Below are 16,926 nucleotides of genomic sequence, written 5' to 3'. Positions count from 1 at the left end.
AAAATCCCCACAAGAGCTACTGCCGCTAGAGCCCCTGCACCTACACAGCAGACCCGGATGGAATTCTGGGATCCTGTCTTGAGAGTGGCCCTTACCCAGCCTTTGAGGCCATTTGGGATATGAACCAGAGGATGGAAGAGCTCTTTCTCTCCTCTCTGTCTCCTCTCTGTGGTACTGTGCTCTCACACAAATAAAATATCCTTAACAATCCATAAAAGCCTGAGAGACCTAGGTAGAGAAATAGAAGGGCAGCCAGGCTGACAGCAATCTCCCGTCTGCTGATTCCCTCCCCAAGTCTCTGAAAACACTACTGCAAGGCAGGCTGAGGCAGGCCCCAGAAGCTTAATCCTGGTCTCCCACATGGAGCCAGAGACAGGATTGGTCTTGCCTGTCACCTGCTGCCTCCCAGAGGGTATATGGACAGGAAAGTAGAAATGGAACAGAGGCCAGACTGGAACCCAGGCACTCCTATGTGAGGTGTGGGCATCAAAGGAAACACCTGATCTGCGGCACAGAATGCCCCCCCCCAGCATTTGGTTTTTCTTTTTAAATTTTAATTTTAAATTAGCTTTTAACAGATTCAATGTGAGTTGTAGATTCAGTTCTCGTTAGTGGACTACTTGTGAAGCCACAGTGTATAATGCAAGATTAGCACCGTTTTCAAGTCCTGGCTGCTCCACTTCTGCTGCAGCACCCTGCTAATGCCTCTAGGGAAGCAGCAGAAGATAATGGCCCAAAACCTGGGCCCCAGCCAACGTCAGAGGAGATCAGAATGAAAATTTGGGCTCTAGGCTTCATCTTGGTCCATCCGTACTCTTTGAGACCATGTGGGGAATGACCCAGCAGATAAAACATTTCCATCTCTCTCCATCTCTCCCTTATTTCCTGTCACCCTGCTTTCAAAGAAAGAAATTAAATCTCGAAAAAATAAAAGGCAGAGACACAGAGGAAGAAACAGGCAGGCAGACTGGCAAACAGACAGAAATCTGCTGTTTCCCTCTGAAATTTTCTGGAAGCACCAGTGCTAGGCCCAGCTGAAACCTACCCCATGAGCTTAAGGCAGGTCACTCAGGTCTGTGGGAAGGTCACAAGTGCTGGAACCATCACCTCCTGCCACCTTCAGGGTGTATTGGCAGGAAGCTGGAATTGCCACCGTAGCCTGAGCTCGAACCCAGGCTTTACAGCGTGGCATGTGAGCATCCCGAGAAATGTCATAGCTGCTGCAACAAATGCTCATCCCACAGCTTTATGTCTTAAAAACACATTTATTTCAAAGGCCTCACAGAGAGCTACAGAGTGAGAGACAGACCTCTTACCACATATTTGAATCCAAAAAATCCCCGCAATAGCTACTACTGCTAATAGCATGTTAAAGCTTAACTTAAATCATAATTTATAAACTATCTAATTAACGAGTTAACCAAAAACATGGAGAGGGGGCCAGAATTGTATTTCAGAAAGCTAAACTGCTGCTTGCAACTCCAGCAATGCATGTCGGAGCCAGATTTCGATTCCCAGCTGCTCTGGTTTGATCCAGCTCTCTGCTAATGTGTCTGGGAAGGCAGCATAAATCCTAAGGCTCCTCCCACCCACAGGGAAGACCCGGATGTAGTTCTGGGATCCTAGCTTCAGAGTGGCCCTAACCCAACCTTTGAGGCCATTCAGGGCATGGGCCAGTAGATGGAAGATGTCTTTTTCTCTCTCTATGTCTTTTTCTCTCTGTGCTACTGTGCTATCAAATAAAATATCTTGAGAAAACCATACATAAAAGACAGAGAGAAGAGACAGAATCTAGAGACAGAGGGAGAGAGAAGGACCTGCAGACTGACAGAAATCTCCCATCTGCTGATATTCTTCCCAAATTTCTGAAGACACTGGTGCTGGGCAGGCTGAAGGCAGTAGCCAGGAGGTTAATCCTGGTCTCCCTTGCGGATGGCAGGGACAGGATAGCTCTTACCATCACCTGCTGCCTCCCACAGAATATGTGGGCAAGAAAGTGGAATGGAAACCGAGCTGGACTTGAACCCAGGCTCTCCAGTGTGGGATGTGGGCATCAGAGGAAATATTTGGCCTGCTGTACCAAATGCCCATCTGTCAGCTTGAGGTTTTTCAAACCTCATTCTGCTTTGTGTCACAACGGGTTCAGCCCCTGCCTTCAATGTTGCCATGCTAGATGACCACAGGTTCCATTGCTGGCTGGTATGCTTCTGATCCAACACCCTACTAATGCACCTGGGAAGGCAGCAGAATTTGATGGCCCAAACACCTGAGTCCTTGTCCCGCTCAGGGAGACCAGGATGGATATTTGGGCTCCTGCCTTTGTCCTACTCAGCCTTAACGTTTGTGGTCATTTGGTGAGTGATCCAGTGGATGGAACATCTCCTTGTCTGTCTCCTTGTCCCTTTCTAGTTGTAACCTGGTTTTCACCTAAATAAAATAAATCTTTAAAAAAACATTAAAAACAGGCAGGGAGACAGATGGAGACACACTGACAGATAGACACATATCTTCCATCTGCTCTTTCCCTCCCAAAATTTCTGAAATCATTTGCACTGGGCCATCCCGAAGCCAGGTCCCTAGATCTTAATTCTGGTCTCCCAAGTATGTGTCAGGGTACCAAGTCCTTGAAGCATCACCTGCTGTCCCCCACACTGTATATTGGCAGGATGCTGGGATTAGCAATGAAGCCTGGACTTGAACCCTGGCATTATAGTTTGTGATGTCGGCAGCCCAAGAAATGCCATAGCTGTTGCAACAAATGCTCATCCCACAGATTTACCTTTTAAAAAACACATTTTGCTTATTTCAAAGGCAACAGAGAGAGCTACAGAGGGAAAAAATAGCAAAAGACATCACCCATCAGCTAGATGGATCCAGAAATGCCCACAATATCCACTACTGTTACTTTCCTGTTGAACTTTAACTTTAAAACATAATTAACTAAGTACTAATTATTTAACTAAAAAAGAAGAGAGGATGCCAGAATTGTCTATTATGTGGCTGCTTGCAACTCCACAATTGCATGTCACAGCCAGGTTCCGATTCCCAGCTGCTCTGGCTCTAATATAGCTCTCCGCTAATGTGCCTGGGATAGCAGCAGCGGGTGTCCCTAGTTCTTGGGCTCCTCCCACCCACACAGCTACTCTGGATGGAATTCTTGGCTCCTGCCTTGAGAGTGGCCCTGACCCAGCCTTTGAGGCCATTTGGAGTATGAACCAGCAGATAGAAGATCTCTTTCTCTCTCTCTGCCTCTCCTTCTCTCTGTGTCATTCTGCTTTCAAACAAAAAATATTTTTAAAAACAGTATGTGAAAGGCAGAGAGAAAGAGAGAGAGGGAGACAAGACAGGCAGACAGGCAGAAATCTCCCATCTGCTGATTGCTTCTCAAAATTTCTGAAAGTGCTAGTGCTTCATCAAGCTGAATCCTTGCTAGGAGCTTAACCCAGTTTTCCCATGTAGGAGTCAGGGATAGAATTTGACTTGCCATCACCTGCTGCCTCCCACCGTGTGTATAGGCCAGAAACTGGAATGGAAACAGAGTCTGGATTTGAACCAAGGCACTCCTGTTTGGGATGTCGGCATCAGTGGAAATATCTGACTTGTAGTGCCAAATGCCCGTTCTCCAGCTTTTGATTCTTAAAACCTGATTTGGGGAGTGGGTGTTGTGCTACAAGGGGCTATGGGTCCTCCTGTATTGCTGGCTTCTTAGATAAGTGGGAGCTGAAGTCCTGGCTGCTCCACTTCTGATGGAGCTCCCTGCTGAAGTTCCTGGGAAGGCAGCAGTACTTGGGCTCCTGCCACCCAGGTGGGAAACCCAGATAAAGTTCCAGGCTCCTGGATTGGGCTGTGTGCAATTAAGGCTGTTGGTGCCATTTGGAGAGAGAACCAGCCTCTTCCCGGTCTCCCATGCAGGTGCTAGGGGCCCAAGGACTTGGGCCATCTTTTACTGCTTTCCCAGGCCATAGCAGAGAGGGGGATCGGAAATGGAGCAGCCAGGACTCGAACCAGTGCCTTTATGGGATGCCAGTGTCGCAGGCAGAGGATTAACCTACTGCGCCACAGCGCGGGCCCCAAAAGGCTACGTTTTAAGAATATTGCGTCATTTAGCCCCTTGCATACACTATAGAGACGTTTGATAACGGTGCTGTGTTGTTGCTGCCACCTTGTGACAGAAATATGAACTGCATCTGGAACATCTCTGAAGGGGAAGGTGGGAGGGAAAGGCAGTGGCCCAAACCCTTCAGACAGAAATTGCAGGAAGTCTGAGCGGAAAAGGAGTCATTTCCAGTGTACAGGGATACTGATGGTCCCCAGATAGAAAATGAGGCCTTTTACTGTGCTAAGGACAAAACTATATACGAAAGGAACAAAATGATCATTTTTGTTTTTATTCTTGAGACTCCTCTGGATAAATACCTTGAGATCTATACAAGCAAAAATGGACTCAGGCCACTTGTGATCTGTGTAAACTACTTTTGCCCTTATTATAACTGTATTTCCATGTAAATGATTTTCTTATAACATTTAAAAATATTTTACAAGTTAATTTTCTCACATCACATTGCTGAGTATAACTTCAAATTTATTTTGCCAGTATCCGAGTGATAAATTTTCATTTCTATTTTGTTGCAGACAATTGTATACATAAAGTTCTTGCTGATGCATATGAAAGTAACATGGTAAGCACTATTAATTATAAGCTTAATATTATTAGCTTAATATATTAATATAATTTCTTTCAAATAATAAGCTCAGTATTAAACTAGTATTTTATTAACATATTATTATTATTATTTCAAAACTGTGAACTCCATAAAATTGTACATTAGCACAACACACTCAGGGCAAATTTTCGCTGGTGTGTATTCATAATAATAAAGGATGAAAGTGTTTCTCCACACGCTGGTAATGTGAACCATTGCTAATATATGGGCAACAGGTCACCTCTCATCATGGCTTTCACCATAAATTGTTTTAGTTCTTGCCTAAAATGACACGCTGTGAGTGTGGCAGAGTCCGTGTTCACAGCCCCACGTTATTCAGAGTGTCTGGCTAGTCCCTGCTTTGCACAGTGTGTAGAAGGCATCTTGTCAGAACGTGTACATTGCTAAAGGACAGAGTCCACGTGGAGGTTTGCCCTGGTGGGTTGAGTGCGTCCTCTGGGAGTCAGCAAAATATCGTGGGAGAATGCTAGTATTGTGGCTTCTACATATGTGCTTGCACACTGTTGTGTCCTCTGGGTACTCACTCTAGCAACCACTTATGCAGATCTCTGTGTCTCTTGGACAGGACCCCACAGAACCAACCAATAGATACCCATGGGTCCTAGTGGAGACCTCCCTTCCTTAGTCTGGTGTGACCTTGGGCAAGTTGTATCACCTCGTGCGGCCTCACCCGTCAAAGAGTATCACACCAGCCTCTTTTGCCCAACCAGCCAAGTCTGCACCAGAGAGGAATGGAATTTATAGCCATAAAAACAATTTTTAGGTTTTAGAAGGGAAGCATTTTTTCCCCAGGAAAATTGATGAAATTATTTTAACAGTCATGCAACAGCCTAACCAGAATTCTACATTCAGACAGTCTGCTTAGTTCAATTTAAACAAAACCTTAAGGAGTGCCAAGCCCTGGTGGATATAGAGACACATATTGACACAGCATCATAGCTTACCTTAGTGCTTAGTGCTTACCAATGGGCTTTAACATTAGTGCTAAATAGGGCCCTACCTCTGCCCCCTACTAGCTGTGTGACCCTGAACAAGTTTCTTAACCTTTCTGTGCCTTGAATTTCTGATCCAGAAATGATTAAAAGCTTAAAGAGCTCTTGTGAAAATCAAATATGTTAGTATCATTAAAGACTCAGTACCATTGGAAGTATACACACACACACACACACACACACACACACGGAAATATATATATATATATATATATATATCTCCACATACAGCAGTGGTTCTCAAGTGAGGGTGATTGTACTCCTCACTTCTAAGCTCATGCAGAGATGTCTGAAGATATTTTGGTAGTCACAGTAGTGGACACTACTGGAATCTTGTGAGTAGAGCCCAGGGATACTGTTCAAGATCTCTCAATGCCTAGGACAGTCACCACAGCAGAGTTCTGTGGTTCAGAATATCACTGTTGCCAATGTTGAGAGAACCTGTTCCAGATCAAGGTCAATGTTACTCCCCCTCACCTATGTGCATAGGTTCAGAGTAGAAATTAACCTGGAAGTTAACCGTGGAGTCTGACAACACTGGATTAGGATAACCACGCTGCTTCTTAGCAGGCGCGTGTCCTTGGCAATTACATTTAACTCCCGTGAGCCTTAGTAGAGCATGGCTTGTGGGGAAGAATGAGTTAGAACAGGAAATTCTGATATCTTGATATCTGACTTAGGGAACTGTTCTAAGGAGTTAGAGAAACAGTATGCAAATAAGCCCTTGAAGTGTTAGTTTCCTTTCAACAAACTTCCCAGCATCTGCTTCCCAGATGATTTTTTTTAGATGTTTATTTATTCTGAAAGTTAGAGTTATGGAGAAAGGGAGAGGGAGAGGGGGGAGGGGGAGAGATGGAGAATGACAGAATGTTCCAGCCACTGGTTCACTCCCCAGATACCTGCAAAGGCCAGTACTGAGGCAGGCTGCATTCAGGAACCGGGAGCTTCATTCAGGTCTCCCACATGGGTCCAGGGGCCCAAACACTTGGACCATCTTCTGCTGCTTTTCTTAGGTCATTAACAGGGAGCTGGATCGGAGGTGGAACCACAACACACACACCCCCCCATTTAAGGTTTTTATTTGTTAATTTTGAAAGAGTTAGAGAGAGAGAGAGATAATTCAGTCTTTTAAAATTGATAAATATAGTTTGCCCTTTTTTAAATAAAGATTTATTTGTTTGTTTGAAAGGCAGAGTTACAGAGAGGCAGAGAGGGAGATTTCTTCCATGTCTCCCACACGGGTGCAGGGGACCAAGGACTTGGGCCATCTTCCACTGCTTTCCTAGCCCAAAGCAGAGAGCTGGATCAGAAGTGGAGCAGCCGGGACTTGAACCGGTGCCCATATGGGATGCCGGCACTGCAGGTGGCGGCTTTACCTGCTACGCCACAGTGCCAGCCCCAGTTTGCTCTTAATGATACCCAGCTATGTTCTTGAAATAATCAAATAGACCTTAATATTATTATTATTCCCGAGACATAATATTTCCAGTTCTGTAGTACCTGATTTCCTATTCCTCCTGCTACCCTGATCCCAGGAAAACACAGCACTTTTGTCACTACAGATTGCATTTCCTGTCCAAGAAATTTATTTCAGTGGAATCATACACTTTTGTTTTTGGTTGTTTTGAGCCAGAGGTAGCTTCTTTCATTTACTCTATGCATTTTCAATTTTTTTAAACAAATGTCAACAGAGTAGTTCATTACAGTGTCCATTCACTTCTTGATGGGTATTTGGGTTGTTTCCAGTTTGGAGCTTTGTGAGTAATGACACTGTATTTGTAATCAAGTCTGTTTTTGAAACTATGCTCTTTCTTTAGGGTATATACTAAGTAGTTCAGTAGCTGCCTGGTATGGTAGATGTAAGATTGGCATCTGAAGAAACTACCAAACTATTTCCAAAGTGGTTGTAGCATTTCTCATTTTCCCAGCAGTGTAGGAGAATTTACTCCTCCACAGATCTGCCAGTGCTTGGCATGGTTAGTCTTTTTTTTAAAAAAAAAATTTTTTTTTTGACAGGCAGAGTGGACAGAGAGAGAGAGAGAGAGAGAGAGAGACAGAGAGAAAGGTCTTCCTTTTGCCGTTGGTTCACCCTTCAATGGCTGCCATGGCTGGCGAGTTGCGGCCGGCGCACCGCGCTGATCCGAAGCCAGGAGCCAGGTGCTTCTCCTGGTCTCCCATGCGGGTGCAGGGCCCAAGGACTTGGGCCATCCTCCACTGCACTCCCGGGCCACAGCAGAGAGCTGGCCTGGAAGAGGGGCAACCAGGACAGAATCCGGCGCCCCGAGCAGGACTAGAACCTGGTGTGCCGGTGCCGCAGGCGGAGGATTAGCCCATTGAGCCGCTGCGCCGGCCCATGGTCAGTCTTTTTTTTTTTTTTTATTGATCTAATAATCTTTTTATTTTTTTTCCTTTTTTTAACTTTTATTTAATGAATATAAATTTCCAAAGTACAGCTTATAGATTACAATGGCTTCCCCCCCATAACGTCCCTCCCACCCGCAACCCTCCCCTTTCCCATTCCCTCTCCCCTTCCATTCACATCAAGATTCATTTTCGATTCTCTTTATATACAGAAGATCAGTTTAGCATACATTAAGTAAAGATTTCAACAGTTTGCTCCCACACAGAAACATAAAGTGAAAAATACTGTTTGAGTACTAGTTATAGCATTAAATCTCAATGTACAGCACGCTAAGGACAGAGATCCTACATGAGGAGTAAGTGCACAGTGACTCCTGTTGTTGACTTAACAAATTGACACTCTTGTTTATGGCATCAGTAATCACCCTAGGCTCTTGTCATGAGCTGCCAAGGCTATGGAAGCCCCCTGAGTTCACCGACTGTGATCATATTTAGACAAGGCCATGGTCAAAGTGGAAGTTCTCTCCTCCCTTCAGAGAAAGGTACCTCCTTCTTTGATGACCCGTTCTTTCCACTGGCATCTCACTCGCGGAGATCTTTCATTTAGGGTTTTTTTTTTTTTTTTTTTTTTTTTTTTTTTTTTGCCAGAGTGTCTTGGCTTTCCATGCCTGAAATACTCTCATGGGCTTTTCAGCCGGATCCACATGCCTTAAGGGCTGATTCTGAGGCCAGAGTGCTGTTTAGGACATCTGCCATTCTATGGGTCTGCTGTGTATCTCGCTTCCCATGTTGGATCATTCTCTCCCTTTTTTATTCTATCAGCTAGTATTTGCAGACACTATTCTTGTTTATGTGATCCCTTTGGTTCTTAGTCCTATCATTATGATCAATTGTGAACAGAAATTGATCACTGGGACTAGTGAGATGGCATTGGTACATGCCACCTTGATGGGATTGAATTGGAATCCCCTGGTATGTTTCTAACTCGGTGACTTGATCAGCCCTCACCCTGACTGTTGATGAGCAACTTAATATGTTATCCCTCTTAGTATTTTTTTTGTTTGTTCTACTTGATACTTTTGGTTGAATACTGTAATAAATACACAATTATTCTTAAGTGCTGAAACTTAACTGAAAAGTGATCGCTGTTAAATATAAGAGTGGGAATAAGAGAGGGAAGAGATGTGCAATTCGGGACGTGCTCAAGCTGACTTACCTCAAACGGTAGAGTTAGAAACATGGTCAGTCTTTTTAATTTTAGTCATTCTCCCAGAATGTAATAAGTCATTATAGTTTTGATTTACCTTTCCCTAATGATTAATGATGTAAAGCATATTTTCACAGGCTTATTTGACATTTCTGTACCTTCTTAATTAAATGTCTCATTAATCATTTTTTCCATTTATTTATTGGGGTGTCTGTTTTCTTCTTGCTGAGTTTTGTAAGACTTTTATATGTTCTGGGTGTAAGCCCCTACTGTATATATTCTTTTCCAGTATTGTCTCTGAGTCAGTGCTTATATTTTCATTCTCTTAAAAATATATTTAACTTGAGGAAGTTCAGTTTATTGATTTCTTCATTTGTGGATAGGCATTTTTGATGCCTCATTTATGAAATAGCCAAGATCACAAGCACTTTCTCCTATGTGTTCTGCTGAAAGTTTTATAGCCTTATGTTTTATGTGTTTAGATCTGTAATCCCTTTTGAGTTGACCTTTGTACATGGTGCAAGATACGGATCACAGTTTATATTTTTGAATATGGATATTCACTTGTGCCAGCACACTGTTAGGAGATTATCCTTTCTCCATTGACTTTCCTTTGCATCTTTGTCAAAAGTCAGTTGCCCATACATGTGTGAATCTATCTCTGGATTCTTTATTCTGTTCCTTTAACCTGCTTTGCAACTTTGATGTCACCACTACAACTTTCATTACTGTAGGTTGATAAGGAGTCTTGAAGTTAGGTATTGTTTGTCCTCTGACCTCGTTCTATTTCAGAGTTCTTTTCATCACCTACATGTTTTGCAGTTCCACATGAACTTCAGAATTATGTGTCTGAGTAGGTGTTCAGCCTAGTGGTTAAGATACCCATGTTCCATATCAGCTCAATTCCTGGCCTCTGACTCCAGCTTCTCATCAGTGCAGACCCTGGGAGGCAGCAGTGATGGCTCAAGTAATTGGGTTCCTGCCCCCTCTGTGAGAGATCTCGAATGAGTTACTGGCTCCTGTCTCCAGCCATAGTGCAGCCTCAGCTCAGCTGTTGTGGGCATTTAGGTAGTGAACCAGCAGATGGTGTCTCTCTTTCTTCCCCTCCCTCCCTCTCAAATAAAAATAGAATTAGTATATTAATTACATTTATTTATTTATTTGAGAGTTGCGATCAGTTAATACAATATGGGACACAGGTATCTTATCTGCCAGACTAAATGTACATTCCTAGTATATTAGTTTCTTTCAAACATTTTCTGTTAGGGGAACAGGGGCAGGTATAGCCTCTTTGCCTCCTTGTCCCCTAGTACCACCTAGACATCACACAGGATGCTGGCACTATGAAGATCTATACCCTGGAGCATGTCTTTGAGCACCCATGGGAATCCATTACAACAGCTGCAATGGAAAAATACCCAACTCCCAATGGACCCAATCCCTTTTGGAAAGTTGCACAGCTACAGACTTCTGAGTGTGGCCTGCCTTCCATTGTGAAGTCTCCTATTGGAGCAGCAAGAACAAAAATATATGTGCAAAACATTCCTATAGTTGATTCTATAGAAAGGACAGTGGGACTCAAATCTACTAATATTTGACTTACAAGTATGGTTTCAGTAGATGAGAGACTTATATACAAACCACATCCTCAGGACCCATGTAAAACTACTTTAACTCAAGGAGCCATAATCATTGTGAAAGCAGTAAGGCTCAGCAGTAACATTAGAGGACTGATGACAAGTACAATATCTTCACACGTTAATAAAGGCCAAGAAGCAATGGAGTGAATGACACGTATGTGCTGAGATTGAAGAACTGACAGCATTTGAAAGAGAAAGCATAAGAGCACCGATGGCAGCAGCAGCATTTGTAGAGAAATAATGACAGTGGGTATTCAACATCAGGCCCCCAGCTCTCTCCAGGCTGGGGACGTATTTATGTGTTATTTTAAAACATTCAACTATATTTTAAGTGAAATTTTTCTTAATAATCTGGAATAAAGCTATGTGACTTTTGGTCAAAACAGAAAAGACATAGGGTTTCTAAATCAAAGGGATCATCTGAAATTATTGTTGGCTGAAATGACTAATTCTGAGTTCCTGTATTAATACCAAACAGTTAACATTTTTAAAATAATACTTGGAAATGTGTATTGGCATTGAATCACCTTGATGTGGAATTTAAAGCTTTTCACATGTTGGAACTCTACCTGGCTTTGGAGCAACTCTAGAATAAAACAGAGCCACCTTTTACATGTACATGATTGTCATAGTGTTCTAAACTTCAACAGCTTGCATGAGGGAGCTCACTTTAAAAAGAGAAGTTGGCCAGCACTGCCGTAGCTCAATAGGCTAATCCTCCGCCTGAAGCGTTTGCACACTGGGTTCTAGTCCCAATCGGGGCGCCGGATTCTGTCCCGGTTGCCCCTCTTCCAGGCCAGCTCTCTGCTGTGGCCCGGGAGTGCAGTGGAGGATGGCCCAAGTGCTTGGGCCCTGCACCCCGTGGGAGACCAGGAGAAGCTCCTGGTTTCGGATCAGCGCGGTGCGCCAGCCGTAGCGCGCCAGCCACAGCCATTGGAGGGTGAACCAATGGCAAAAAGGAAGACCTTTCTCTCTGTTTCTCTCTCTCTCTCACTGTCCACTCTGCCTGTCAAAAAAAAATTAAAAAGAGAAATTGTACAGTTTTTTTTTTAAGATTTATTTATTATTTGAAATTCAGAGCTACACAGAGAGAGGAGAGGCAGAGAGAGAGAGAGAGAGAGAGAAGTCTTCCATCTGATGGTTCACTCCCCAGTTGGCTGCAACGGCCAGAGCTGCACCAATCCGAAACCAGGAGCCAGGAGCTTCCTTCGGGTCTCCCACGTGGGTGCAGGGGCTCAAGGACCTGGGCCATCTTCTACTGCTTTCCCAGGCCATAGTAGAGAGCTGGATGGGAAGTGGAGCAGCCGGGACTCGAACTGGAGCCCATATGGGATGCCGGCACTGCAGGTGGAGGCTTAACCCACTAAACCACAACGCCGGCCCCATGAAAGCATGTCTTCAGAGCCGCTGCCTCCTCAGAATTGAGCTGACAGAAATGGAAAGTGTGAAGACCACCCTCAGAGAAGTGAATGAACTACAGTACAGAGCAGAACAACCAGAGTGCCTCACTGCTAAGTTAATGCACCAGGCGGACTGGCTTAAAGAAGAAAAAACAAGAGCAGGAAGCAGTTTCTTACTGTATTGCCTTCCCGAAAGTGTGTGTAGCCAATCAAGACCTTCAGGTGCAGTTGAGCCAGGCACTCCAGCAAGCCTTGGATCCCAAAAGCAAAAGCAACTCTTTGTTTGCAGAGGTGGAAGATGGAAGGGCAGAAGTGGGATGCCAGTTTATCAGCATGAAAGTCAAGCACCAGTCACTAAAGAAGCAAAATGCATTTAAGTAGAGAACAGATGCAAAGAAGGAAGTTACAAATTACCACATTGCAACAGATGAAAGGATCTCAGACTGAATTTGAGCAGCAGGAATGGTTGTCTGCCATGTTGGAGAAGTGTGAAATGAAACATCTTTTAGGTGAAGTTAGAAATCTGGAGAAATTTAAGAATTTATATGAGCGTATGGAATCTAAGCCTCCTGTCAATTCTGGTGTCGTGGAAGATAATACCTATTACATGGAGCTACTTCCACTAAAGCTCCATAACTTAACAAAAATGAAAGCTCCAAAGGTAAATGGTCTATACTGTGAATGAAAGTGTTATTTGAAAGTCGGCAGGTTCTGGATATTGAGTGAAAACTTCACAAAGGAATGATGCCTCCAGCTTTCAGAAAGGGAACATATGAAGCTTAAAGCTAAAGCTGATGAATTAAAACTGAAATATGAACCCAAAGAGAAAACTGAGGTGCCTGTACTCAAGAAGTGACTGGAGGTGCTGCCTGTGGATATAACCACCCCCTAAGATGTGTGGGCCGGCAGTGCTGCTTTGACTGCGTGTTCCAAATTGGGTTGTGATTCTAAGCTGGTGAGTTCTGTAAGTGATGACACCAAGTGGAGATTTTGTAGATCACAGCGAATAAGCCATTAACTGAACGAAAATGTTAGAATTAATATAAATCTATTTGTTGCATTTTGTTTTTTTAAAGTGATATGAGCACTTACGTGACCTACCTTGAGAGCCACATGTCTCAAATGAGAACACTGAAAGCGTTATATTTTCCTCTGTACTTTTTTTTTTTTTTGACAGGCAGAGTGGACAGTGAGAGAGAGAGAGAGAGAGAAAGGTCTTCCTTTGCCGTTGGTTCACCCTCCAATGGCCGCCGCGGCTGGCGCGCTGCGGCCGGCGCACCGCGCTGATCCAATGGCAGGAGCCAGGAGCCAGGTGCTTTTCCTGGTCTCCCATGGGGTGCAGGGCCCAAGCACCTGGGCCATCCTCCACTGCACTCCCTGGCCACAGCAGAGGGCTGGCCTGGAAGAGGGGCAACCGGGACAGAATCCGGCGCCCCGACCGGGACTAGAACCCGGTGTGCCGGCGCCGCTAGGCGGAGGATTAGCCTAGTGAGCCGCGGCGCCGGCTTTCCTCTGTACTTTTTAATGAATTTAATTTTCCACTAATTATAAAAATAGGAAATTAAAAAATATATTGCTACTGGATTTTTTCAGTTTTTAAAGCACCTATGTTCATCTTTGTATTCATATACATAATTTAAATTATGTGATGTAGGCATATGAAATAAGTAATTTTGAAATTTGAAATAAAATTGCAATATTTTCTCCCCTAGTATTATCTGTCTAGATAACAGAATGCTATCAAAAGGGAATAAAGGGGGGACAAAAAAGAAACTCCTTAAATTCTTATTTCCTTGATACATATAATTATATATATACTTATATATTTTATAATTTATATATAATTATATGTGTATACATGTTTCATGAAAGTATATTTAATTCTAAACTTTTAAAATAAAGATTTTTTTCCTTTTTTTTTTTTTTTTGACAGGCAGAGTGGATAGTGAGAGAGAGACAGAGAGAAAGGTCTTCCTTTGCCGTTGGTTCACCCTCCAATGGCCGCCACGGCTGGCGCGCTGTGGCCAGTGTACCGCGCTCATCTGATGGCAGGAGCCAGGTGCTTCTCCTGGTCTCCCATGGGGTGCAGGGCCCAAGCACTTGGGCCATCCTCCACTGCACTCCCTGGCCACAGCAGAGACCTGGCCTGGAAGAGGGGCAACCGGGAAAGAATCCGGCGCCCCGACCGGGACTAGAACCCAGTGTGCCGGCGCCGCTAGGTGGAAGATTAGCCTATTGAGCCGCAGCGCCGGCCAAAGATTTTTTAAAATTTAAATAAAAAGCATTTTGTGCCATGGGCTGGCTGGGTTAACTGAAAAAATTTTTCTGTTAAAATTTTATTGGAATTATGGTGAAACTATAGATCAATTTGAGACTAGAGATCCTAACAATACTGATTCTTCCAACTCTCTAAGAAATGTGTACATATACAGACTTTGTTCAAGTAAGTCTCATCTTTTAACCCTCCCCAAATAATTTCCTTACTTCTTCACAACTTATTATTCTTTGTCCAAGTCAGTGTATACGTAAATGACGCAAGCTACTTCTTTGGGTTATCATGTTTTCATGAAATCTGTGCCATCTAAAACCTGTATTTAAAAATTTGTATGCCTTTGTCCTGTTGCTGTGTTGTATGTCAATTCATTTCTTAGGCTCAGCTGAAAAGAAACCATGAAGAAGAATTGATTTTTTCTAGAATATGATCTCATGTTTACATGAACATATACATCAAGGCCTTTGTGTGGTAAAGTTTGATCGTTATACTGTGGTACAAGAGAAGACCAGGTCAGTTTCATATCTTTAAATAATTTTCTTGCAAAATAATTTTCAGACAATAAAATTCACTCATTTTAAGGATCCAGTTGCATTATTTTTTAGCAATTGTATAAAATGATGCATTATGATAATTGTGTTTTAGACATTTTTGTCATCCCAAAAAATCCCTTTGTTCTTGAATACAGTTAAACCCTGTATCCACCCACCCCCAACCCTAGACAATAAATGAATGGCTGTCTGTCTTTATGAATCTGCCTATTCTGGACATTTTATGTAAATGAAATCTTATAATGTTTGGTCTTTTGGATCTGTCATCTTTCACTTCACCTAATGTTTTCAAGGTTCATCAATGTTGTAGCATATCAGTATTTTATTCCTGTTTTCAGTGAAGAATATACCATTTCTTAAACTGTTTTTCTGTTCATAGGCACTTGGATTGTTTACAACTTTTAGCTAGTATGAGTAATGCTGCTACAAACATTCATGAACAACATTTTAAGTAGATATATGTTTTTATTTCCTTTGGATATGTACTTAGGAGCGGAATTGCTAGGTCATATGGAACAATGCTTAACCATTAGAGAAACTGCCAGACTATTTTTAGCCTTCATAGTGATGAGGGGAGTAGGCATAAGTCAGTTGTTTTTCTCATGATTAAACTGGGTTATGAGTTTTTGAGAAACAATATTTTGGGTTGTGAATTCTTGTCCTGTCACATCATAGCTTCATTTACCTGATACTTGATGTCACTGGTGATGTTAGCTTTATCACTTGGTTAAGCTGATGTTTACCAAGTTTCTCCAGGATGCAGTAATTATATTTCTTTCACATTTTCTGTTCTTTAAAAGTGAGTCACAGGGGCTGATATTGTGCAAAGGGTTAAGCTGCCACTTCTGAGGCCAGAATCCCATATCAGAATGCTGGTTTGAGTCATAGCCACTCTGCTCATGTGTTTGGGGAGGAAGTAGATGATGGCCCCCAAGTTCTTGGGCCACTTTCACCCATGTGGGAAATCTGGTGGAGTTCCAGGCTCCTGGCTTCGGTCTGAAGCAGTCCTGGCTTTTGCAGCCATTTGGTGAGTGAACAAAAGCCCTATTAGAGGAATGAGGAGTGAAGTGGAGAGAGATGTAGAGGGATGTGAGTTGATGTAGAACTTTTGCTGCATACTGGAGAGTATATGTAAATAATCCAGTAGTTAAAGATGCAAAGAAAGGTCCAGAGCATTGAATTATGTTTTGAATAAATGCATCAGTGATAAGAGACTTGAGCAGCTTGAAATATGAGTGGGAAGGAGCTATCCTTCTTAGATTCGCCATCTGAATTTACCACAGCACCCTTTTCACACTTTACTTCCTTGTTCCTATTCTGAAGAAACCTAAAATTTAATTCAAAGGATGGTGTGGAGTTTGGACTTAATGCCTGTTAACTGTATGTATGTATATATGTATATATGTATGCATGGATGGATGGATGCTCCATGTGTCAAACAGGTGCTATAACTCATAGATTTTTATGTCCCAGAACAGAGCACTTTACCCAGATCAATGAATTGGTGGAGCTGGGTGGCTGAGAGGAGGCAGCTTCTAAGCTCCATGCAGGTAAGGGCTGCGTGATAGGAATGCTCAGCTTTGATGTTCAAAAGCAGATTTCTGTAGACCGCCACACCTGGAGGGCTCACCCTGACCCAAGCAGTTGGGTTCACAAAGAGGCTTGATTTCCATCAAGGGGGCAGGTCAACAGCCCACTCAGAGAGGGTTACTTTGAATTTCCTTCCCTCAAATTATTTTATAGTGAATTATAAGAAAAATCATTAAAATAATATGTTTA

The 16,926-nt window shown here is 43.0% G+C and overlaps 2 pseudogenes; both read left to right on the top strand.

Annotated features, from left to right (window-relative positions):
• The first annotated feature begins 10,592 nt into the window (after positions 1-10,592).
• On the top strand, positions 10,593-11,165 carry LOC100340281 (PRELI domain containing protein 3B pseudogene; annotated as a pseudogene).
• Positions 11,166-12,213: 1,048 nt separating this feature from the next.
• LOC103351993 (protein Spindly-like) lies at positions 12,214-13,216 on the top strand (annotated as a pseudogene).
• The last annotated feature ends 3,710 nt before the right edge of the window (positions 13,217-16,926 follow it).

This window comes from Oryctolagus cuniculus, chromosome X (assembly GCF_964237555.1).
Source record: "Oryctolagus cuniculus chromosome X, mOryCun1.1, whole genome shotgun sequence".
Lineage (NCBI taxonomy): Eukaryota > Metazoa > Chordata > Mammalia > Lagomorpha > Leporidae > Oryctolagus > Oryctolagus cuniculus.
This window is presented reverse-complemented; position numbering and strand designations above follow the sequence as displayed.